General features: G+C 54.8%; 1 non-coding gene across 1 annotated transcript; it reads right to left on the bottom strand.

Moving 5' to 3' along the window:
* Positions 1-391: 391 nt before the first annotated feature.
* Positions 392-548, bottom strand: LOC119465471 (U1 spliceosomal RNA). Its single transcript, XR_005194887.1, has one exon. It is a non-coding gene; the product is annotated as a U1 spliceosomal RNA (small nuclear RNA).
* Positions 549-9,914: the final 9,366 nt, after the last annotated feature.

The raw sequence follows: 9,914 nt of genomic DNA, 5'->3' as shown, positions 1-9,914 counted from the left end.
TTGGGGGGATGCGTGGGGAATGCGGAGTGATCGGACGCGAGGCGCATCGGCTCCGTCGATTTTCGGCTGGAACCGCGGAAATCTATGCGTAACCCCTACGAAACCTGCACGGCTGCATCCTGGAAGTCAGCAGGATCCTGGGGAGACCGATCTTACCCAGGTACGCCCAATTCTCGGCCATTTAGAGCAACTTTTCGCATCACCACGTAGCGGCCGAGCTCGTATTTATTTATTGGTATTTTTCGAAGAAACACCCGGTATCGTATAGCGTATAATGATAGCAGTGCGTCAATCGTTTGTGTGTGCAACGAAATCACATTCTTTCGATTACGCTTTGCACCTCAACCAACGTTCCGCAGCGAGAAAGCACGCGGAGAAACCCATCGCCTGGCAAAAGTTGAATGAGTTCAACTCATTCAACCAAAAATTGCATGCCCCATCTGCCCCAGTTTGGGGTAGTGGCAGGGGTCAACACGGGCGCAGTGCAATGCCCGCGCCTCACCCTGGAGACACCACCTCCCTGATCGTGGTTATCTCGGCACCAGGATCGCGGCGCTGCCTCAAGCTCACCGGTGACGTATGTCGCGGAGTGATTTCTGTGCATAACCTCGAAACCAGTGAGTTGCCTCCAGCTCCCCCGCCGCGGGCTGCGGAGACGCCCACCGGCCAACCTCTCAACATGGCGCTGCTTGAACAACGCGGCTACGACCCCACGACTCTGTCGTGGTCGTCTATCCCTGCAAACCAACCAGAGGATGGCCCACCCAACATTTCGACGGAGCAAGCCGTCATTTTTGAAGTCGTCGAGAGCCGGCGTCGCCGCCGGCAGAACGCACGAGGAGCAGCCACGTCCAAGACTCCTCTCAACAATTCAGCCAAGGGAGACGCTCGCGCTCCGTCGTCGTCTTCTAAAGCTCCACAGAAGACTCCTTCACCAGTCTCCAAGTGGACGCCAAAGCCAACGGTCAGGATGAATCCCGACGACTACGTGATCGTGCTCAAGCCGCGCACTACGGTCGCCCTCAAGACAACCTTTCAGCAAGGTGAGCTCGGCGCTGCCATTTCCCAACTCATCGGTAGGCAGCACATGAACGCCATCACAATTTCTCCCAATTGGGAACAAAACATCATCGTATGTGGCACGCAGAATCCCGAGGTAGTTCAGAAGCTGCTAACGGATTTTCAACTTAACACCAGCAAAGGACCGCTCCCGCTTCACGGACACCTCAAGCTCACCGGTGACGTATGTCGCGGAGTGATTTCTGTGCATAACCTCGAAACCAGTGAGTTGCCTCCAGCTCCCCCGCCGCGGGCTGTGGAGACGCCCACCGGCCAACCTCTCAACATGGCGCTGCTTGAACAACGCGGCTACGACCCCACGACTCTGTCGTGGTCGTCTATCCCTGCAAACCAACCAGAGGATGGCCCACCCAACATTTCGGCGGAGCAAGCCGTCATTTTTGAAGTCGTCGAGAGCCGGCGTCGCCGCCGGCAGAACGCACGAGGAGCAGCCACGTCCAAGACTCCTCTCAACAATTCAGCCAAGGGAGACGCTCGCGCTCCGTCGTCGTCTTCTAAAGCTCCACAGAAGACTCCTTCACCAGTCTCCAAGTGGACGCCAAAGCCAACGGTCAGGATGAATCCCGACGACTACGTGATCGTGCTCAAGCCGCGCACTACGGTCGCCCTCAAGACAACCTTTCAGCAAGGTGAGCTCGGCGCTGCCATTTCCCAACTCATCGGTAGGCAGCACATGAACGCCATCACAATTTCTCCCAATTGGGAACAAAACATCATCGTCTGTGGCACGCAGAATCCCGGGGTAGTTCAGAAGCTGCTAACGGATTTTCAACTTAACACCAGCAAAGGACCGCTCCCGCTTCACGGACACCTCAAGCTCACCGGTGACGTATGTCGCGGAGTGATTTATGTGCATAACCTCGAAACCAGTGAGTCCCTGAAACGTAATGTGCAGTGGCGCGGTGGTGAACTAGTACACGTGCGCAAGCTGGGAAGCTCCAATGTGGCTGTGCTGACTTTCGAGGGATGAAACGTTCCACGTTACGTCCACTACAACGCAGAACTGACTCCCGTCAGGGAGTACAAGACAGTGCCAGCGTGCTACCGTTGCGGCACACTGGGGCACCGGGCGGACAACTGTGCCAACCCGGTCAACGAAAGATGTGGCCTCTGTGGCCAAAACGTGGGGGCTGGTACTGAGGGGATGGCCCCCCACGAATGCAATCCAATGTGCATAGTCTGCGAGGGCCCGAACCTCACCGGCTCCCGCGAATGCACCGGGAAATTCATCAGGCTTCAGCAGCCAGGGCCCAGGACATCGCCCCCCCCCCCCCCCCGCAACATCGAGGCGCCAGCCAGCTGGCAAGGCGCCCATCACGCCACCCAAGGGAGCCAATCCCGGCGCGACACGGGAGAGTCACGCCACCGGGCGGCAGCAAGTCAACCAGGAGACGCCAAGCCGCCGCGTGACGTCACCCCCTGACAAGACAGCAGCAGCAACGCCATTACCTGGAGAGGCGGAGTTCCCAGCTTTCAGCGCTCCATCTGGCGGCGCCGCCCGCAACAAACCTAAGGCAGGCAGCTGAGCAAGGGTCGCCTCCTCTCCTTCCCCTCACCCCTACTCCCCCACCAGCACCGCCGAGACGCAGGAACTCAGGCGCGAGCTCGCCCTCTTGCAAGCTCAAAATGAAAAAAGTTCGCAGTTTCACCTGAAAGGTGAAGCATCAATTGCGATAGCAAACTTGAAGAGAGCTATACGGAGTAATGATAGCAGCTTTATCAGCTGTATAAACTTGGACATGCAGCAGCACCGGCAACACGCAGAACTGTTGTCGACGCCGTCGGCGTTTTGCCCGCGTTCGCTCAAAATGCGTGCGGCGTTGGTGACTGTTGCCGGAACCTCTGATATAAATAGGCATTTGGTGCCGCAGCTAAACGTCGCCTCCCTTCCCTCCCCCTCCCTCCACGGCCTTTCGTGCGTCGGAAGAAGGCACGTTTGCTCTACATATATGGTGATTGTAGAGGAGGAAAGAGACGCCTAGATCTGCAGCCCTTAAGGGAGCACAGAGCAGAACGCGCGTTTGTTCTCCGCCGTGCATTCACTCCCCGTGAAAGCGCGCGTCCCTCGCGCCCTTTCACTCGCACATACAGCGTTCGGCGCGCGGCGACGATTTCATCTCCATTGACGTCATGCGGAACCTCACGGCGACGGCGACGGCAGAAATCTGCTTTTGAGTGTCCATATAATTGCTATCGCAATAAAACTAGCCAGCGAGCTAAACTCGCTCAGAACCCAATTCGGTACTCCGCTCTCCTCAAGCGTTTAGGAAGAAAACAACAGATAGGGAGCTTCCTACTCCTATAGAGAGTCGCGTCGCGGCCCTGGAGACCCAGGTGACCGCGATTGAAACACAATTGGCTGACCTCCCCAAAATTATCCACGACACCATCGCGCGTCAGATGGACAGTGTTATCACACAGGTGACGCAAGCCGTAACTCACATTATCCAAAAATGGATACAAGACAATCCGCGCGTCCTTAAGCGCGTAGGACCCATCAGGGATGATAACCGCCCCGCAAAATTTAAGAGGGTCATTCCCGATGAGTCTGACTTTTCGGAAGACTCCTGCACGTCTGCGCCGGGCACTAGCGGACTGGGCAGTGTTAACGTAACCCCACCCTCCGTCTCCGACCATGGCCCCCAACCCCAAGTCGCGAGCCAGAGCAACTCAGCCGCTTACACTAACACAGTGGAACTGCAGGGGTCTCAAGGACCGCAAGAAGCGGGCTCATCTCCGCCTCTACCTTGAGACCCTTGAGTTCCTCGTCGCCGTGGTTGCCCTTGAGGAACCCGGCACCGGTGTCAAACTCACCAACTACACTACATTTCAACATAACCCGTAGACATGTATACTTGTTCACAAGCAATATACTGCGCAGGAGGTCACACTCCCCACAACACCGCCTTTCTCGTACACGATGGTGTCGGTGCTGCCTCTAAACCGTTCTGACCCACCTGTACACATTCTGAACATTTACTGCCCCCCGAAGCTTAAGAGCGTTACGTTCAGCGAAATTTTCACGCAAGCCATGCAGGTAGCGGGAAGGGATCCCCTCCTGATCGTCGGCGATTTCAACGCCCCGAGCAGGCTCTGGGGGTACCCCCGGTAGGACACGCGTGGGAGGGAGCTTGCGGAACTTCTTTCCACACTTGGACTCACCCTCCACACTAACCCCGCCAACCCAACACGTGTAGGCAATTCGATTCAACGAGACACTTGCCCGGACCTCACAATTACACGCAACATACGCCATGCCGACTGGCTGAATACAGAGGACACTATCGGTAGTGATCACTGTATAATCAACACAACCATCTACATGCGTCCCCTGAAACGCTCACTAAAACAAGCTCGTGTGCCGGACTGGACGACTTTCCGCACCTCTCTACCTATCGTAGACCCCCTCCAGTCGGGTTACGACGCCTGGTCCAAATCGCTCACGTCGACACTCGGACAACACGAAAAGCACATACAGCTCACGGACACACAAATGGACGTGGACAACCACCTCCTTCATCTTTGGGAGGCCCGCCGCAGCCTCACCAAACGATGGAGGAAACAAAAACATAACAGACGCCTCAAGAAGCGCATCCTCGAACTCACACAGAAGGCCGCGGAATATGCCGCTCAGCTAGCCGACACTAACTGGGTGGACCGGTGCAACGCGGCTGCGCGCCAGATGTCTGGCCGCAACACGTGGCGCCTGTTCCGCGCTCTTATCGATCCAACACAAACACGCACGCAAACCCAACGCCACTTACATAGGGTCATGCACAACTTTACAGGAACGACAACACAGCTAGCGCATACGCTCAGGGATCGATATCTGTGCACCACAAAGGACCCCCGGACAACCGCGTACTCGTATGCAGGCAAAGAGAACACGGAGCTGGACACCCCGTTCCAGCTACATGACCTCCGGGCGGCCTTAAGCAAGATGAAGCGTGGCACTGCACCCGGGCGCGACAAGGTTACGGTCAAACTCTTGGATAACCTTCCCGACAAAGCCTACGCCGCGCTCTTCAAGTACATCAATAACATTTGGGATGGTGAGACTCCTCTCCCTCTCGACTGGAAGTCGGCTCTCGTGACCTTCATCCCGAAGCACGGCAAACCTATTGATGTGGAGAACATTCGCCCCATCTCCCCTCACGTCTTGTGTCGGCAAGTTGATGGAGACGATGGTGCGAGACAGACTATCCGACTTTCTCGAAACACAGAACATTTTCGCGGACACCATATTCGGTTTCCGCCCTCAAAAGTCAGCACAAGATATACTTCTGCAGCTCCACCATGACGTCTTAGATCCTGTCGAATGTCCCCACAATGACAAAGTGGTCCTGGCCTTGGATATTAAAGGCCCATTCGACATCGTCAAGCACGAAGTAATCCTAGACCACCTCAGTTACACCAACTGTGGCCACAAAAGATTCAATTACATAAGACAATTTCTTACAGAACGCCAAGCCTACATACGCATACAAGATGCGGAACACGGACCATACATAATCGGCTCGAGGGGAACACCTCAAGGCGCGGTCCTGTCTCCCCTCCTCTTCAATTTAGCCATGCTTCATCTTCCCTCCAAATTGGCTTCTCTGCCTGGTATTCATCACGCTCTTTACGCGGATGATATCACAATCTGGGCCACGCAAGGTAACCTGGGCCACATGGAGTCCTGCCTGCAAGCAGCAGCAACCGTAGTCGACGACTACGCAAACTACTGCGGACTCCATTGCACGCCTGCTAAATCTGAATTTGTGCACCTACGTCCCTCCCCTCGGGACACAACTCAGCTACGCATCATTCTCCCCTCGGGACCGATACGGGAGGCCAAGGAGATCCGCGTCCTTGGCGTCTTCATACACCACCAACGCAGGGCCGACACCACCCTGGCCAAATTCGCAAGGTGGGAGTCCAGGTGGGCCGCATGGTCCGCCGGGTTTCCAACAAGCGGGTCGGATTACGAAGTAAGGATGCATTGCGGCTTGCCCATGCTTTCGTAACGAGTAGAATCCTCTACTCGACCCCCTACTTGCACCTGCGCAAACACGATGATGACCAATTGGAGGTCATCCACCGGAAAGCCATCAAGCGGGCTCTCGACCTCCCGATAACCACGTACAAACCAGAGACTTCTGGTCCTGGGCTTGGTGAATACTTTCCGGGAGCTTCGAGAAGCCCACTTAGTCAACCAATACACGCGTCTTGCACAGACCCCGTCCGGTCGCCGCCTCTTGGACCGGCTACACATCAAACACGACTACCACATTGAGGAAAGGGTGGGAGTGCCAGAACCCTGGAGACGCGCCCTCCGGGTCCGACCCCTTCCCCGCAACATGTCCAGAGAAGACCATAGCGGTCGTCGCCAGGCGCGCGCGAAAGCGTTGCAGCGACACTATGATCACCAACAACCCGTGTATTACGTGGACGTTGCCGGCCCACACCACGGGGGGTGGTACACGGCCGCAGTCGTACACAACACTAACACAGTTAACGGGCTCACTTTCAAAGCCTACAGCGCAACACACGTGGAGGAGATTGCCATCGCTCTAGCCCTCACTAATCCCACGTCGACACAGATCATCACCGATTCGCGAGGGGCTTGTCGGAACTATGAGCTGGGGTGGGCCCCCCCCGCTTGCCCGGCGCATACTCCAATCTAGCTGTCTATACTTTGATCCAACTCCGCGTAACCTGATTTGGGCCCCCAGTCACCAGGGACTCCAGGGAAACAAACAGGCTGATCAGGCCACCCGCGCACTCTCTCCCCGGGCTGTCTCCCTGTCCTTGGAAGCCTACTCCCAATCAGACAATCTGGCCCTTTCATTCAAAGAAGTCACCGATTACTAAAGGAGCACCGGCGTTACCCGGCCCCTTGTAAGAGACTGGATCGCGCTGACGAGCGCCTCCTCATCAAAATTTTTACCAACACTGTACTGTGCCCGGCGGTGCTGAAGCATTTCAACCCATCCTTTGACGGCGCGTGCCAGTTCTGTGGGGAGGTGGCTGACACCTTCCACATAGTATGGGCGTGCCACTCAAACCCATCCATACCCCCAACCCCAATCCCACCAGAGACGACTGGGAGGCGGCCCTGCTCGGCTGTCAAGACCTCAAGACCCAAAAGGCCTTGGTTCAACGGACGCGGGCGGCGTTGCTTGCCAATGGGGCCCCGGAATAGGGGCTCCACCTAGTACTGTGAGGGGAGGAGGCCAATAGGGCCCTAACCCAATCACCTCTCTGCAACTAGTTCAATAAATGTTTTTCACCACCATCTCCCATTGGCAACACCCGGTGGTCGGCACACTAGTAAGTATATTCTAGGCACTGTAGTTCCACTTCGCGATTTCAACGTGGACGTTGCGCCGCAGCCGAAGCCAAAGTGCCGCTCGAGAAAGTCCCGCCGCAATCGGGCGTTGGCCCCTGCGAACGCCTTCCCGCCTTTGCCTCGTTGGGGCTGCTCGGCCCGCAACGCCCCCTCCTCGGCTCGCCGTTGTCGCATGCGTTCGATATCTCGAGTTAGCTCGGCGTCGTGGTTAGCAGCAACCGTCCGCCATTGGCGCTTGCGTTCCACTTCGCGATTTCAACGTGGACGTTTCGTCGCAGCCGAAGCCAAAGTGCCGCTCGAGAAACTCCCACCGAAAGCGGGCGTTGGCCCCGGCGAACGCGTTCCGCCATTGCCATGTTGACGCTGCTCTGCCCAACGTTTATAGATACTAGACAGTTTTAGTTTAACGTTTTTACGCTCCGCTTAGCTGCTGAGCGGAGCGGAAGCACGAATGCGCATGCGCTCTCCGCTTAGCCGCAAGCGGGCTAGCGGAGCGAGAATCACGGTCCGCTTAGAAGCTGCCTAAGCGGAGCGGGGAGCGTTGCTGCCGTCTTTCGCTAGCGAGGGTGGGCGATGCACGCGCCCTCTCTCGTGCGTGCATCGAAGCACCTTGCATCGAGGCACCAGTCGTGCGAGTGCGAATAACTGGTGTAATACACCTCCAACTGGTTCTTTAAAGAAATAAAGTGAACAGCACAGCTAACAAAAACGTCGCCTGCGCATTGGCGTCACATAGGATTGGATTTGATTCGAAATGCAACCTCGCTGGCTATCACGTGGCATTCCCCAAGTCGACGCTTCATTTTTAACTCGATAAAATGGACCGGTAAAACGCATAGCAAGCACCCGTCAGATACTTTCATGAACATAAGTTATGTAATATTTGTTTGACCTTTGGGGAAAAGTGACAAAACGGTTTTTTATTTTGTTTCACTACGCTGAATTTGGCCAGAGGGCGCTGCAACTACGAAAGGTCCGCTCCGCTACGCTACACGCATAACTAAAACGTGAAAATCGTCCGCCGCTCCGCTGTGGCTTAGCGGGGCAACTCGGAGCGGAGCGGACCGTAAAGACGCTCAACTAAAACACTCTACTTTTTGAAAAAGTATCTATAAACGTTGGCTCTGCCCGCAACATTCACTGCCTCCTCGGCTCACCGTTGTCGCATGCGTTCGATATCTCGAGTTAGTTTGGCGTCGTGGTTAGCAACATCCACCCGCCATTGGCGCTTGCGTTCCACTAGAAACACAAACATGTAACCAATAATTGAGAAACGCTTCAATACAGCGTCGGGATTAACCCACTGCTAAACACCGCGGCCGCAAGCTTCAACTTCGCTGGTTAACCATCTGTACGGAGTGGTTGGGCGGTGCTTTTTACTGTTTGCGGCGTCGGCCATTTTTGTACTTTTCGTGTCATCGACGGGTTTTCGCTCAAGGACTTTGAAGGTCGACTGAACGATGATACATATAAGGCTTTCGTCTTAATAAATATTAGCCCTAGCAAACGCACTCGAGGTACATTTCCTAATCGTCAAGGTAGCTTTTAGAAAGTTTGGTGCACAGTAGCGCAAGCAAAAGCTGCGTGATCTGAAGTGAAGGCGCGAAAACGACGACGGACGAAGAGAGAGCACACACACACACAGGGCGCCACTTCCAACAATGTTTAAACAGAAAAGAACGCCACTAATTTATACAGGGAGCGCAATCACAGTTTCTCAGTGCGCATTAGCGTTCAGGTAAAGTAGTTCTTTGCGTGATAGAGATATTGAGGCAACACTTACGAACTTATCACCTGCCTCAATGATCCTTTTGGCCTCAATTATTAAACGAACCCATTTGTCACGGCTTCTGGCAACCACTGCGCAGGCGTGGAAGTCTGGCTTACATTTGCAGTCTCTACAATGAATTGCCAGGTGGCCCTCTCTCCCAATGTTGACTTTGTTATTGTGCTGCCTCAGCCTGTCATTCAGGCACTGCTCGGTTTGGCCCACGTACTTTCTACCGCAATCTAAAGGAATTTCGTAAACTACTCCTGCCTGACAATGTACGTACTTGTTGTCGTGTTTTTTGACACAGGCTGGTGCCTTGCGGAAAAAAGGGTTAGTCATTCTACCGAGCTTGGAAAGCTTGCACGGGGCAGAAAACACGACATTTACGTTAGCTCGCTTGGCAATCTTTTTCAAATTGTGCGACATGCGGTGTATATAAGGTATGACGGCTACCTTTTCTTTTTCGCGAGGTGGCTCCGGGTCCAGTTGGCGTGTTCGGGACTTCTTCAGGATAGTTTTCGCTACGGAAACTAGAGCAGGCTGCGGGTAGCCTGCCTCTTCCAGTCGGTCGATCTGCTTAAGAAAAACATTCAGCAGGCACATGTTAGCAATGCTTCGTTTAACTAGCTTTGAGTGAGAGGAACTAAAAGGTAGCAGAGGTTTACTAGCCCGACGTTCATACTGTCAACAGACGTGGTTACTTGCTAAAAACAATCGAAGATCTAAAAA

Source organism: Dermacentor silvarum, chromosome 9, assembly GCF_013339745.2.
Source record: "Dermacentor silvarum isolate Dsil-2018 chromosome 9, BIME_Dsil_1.4, whole genome shotgun sequence".
Lineage (NCBI taxonomy): Eukaryota > Metazoa > Arthropoda > Arachnida > Ixodida > Ixodidae > Dermacentor > Dermacentor silvarum.
This window is presented reverse-complemented; position numbering and strand designations above follow the sequence as displayed.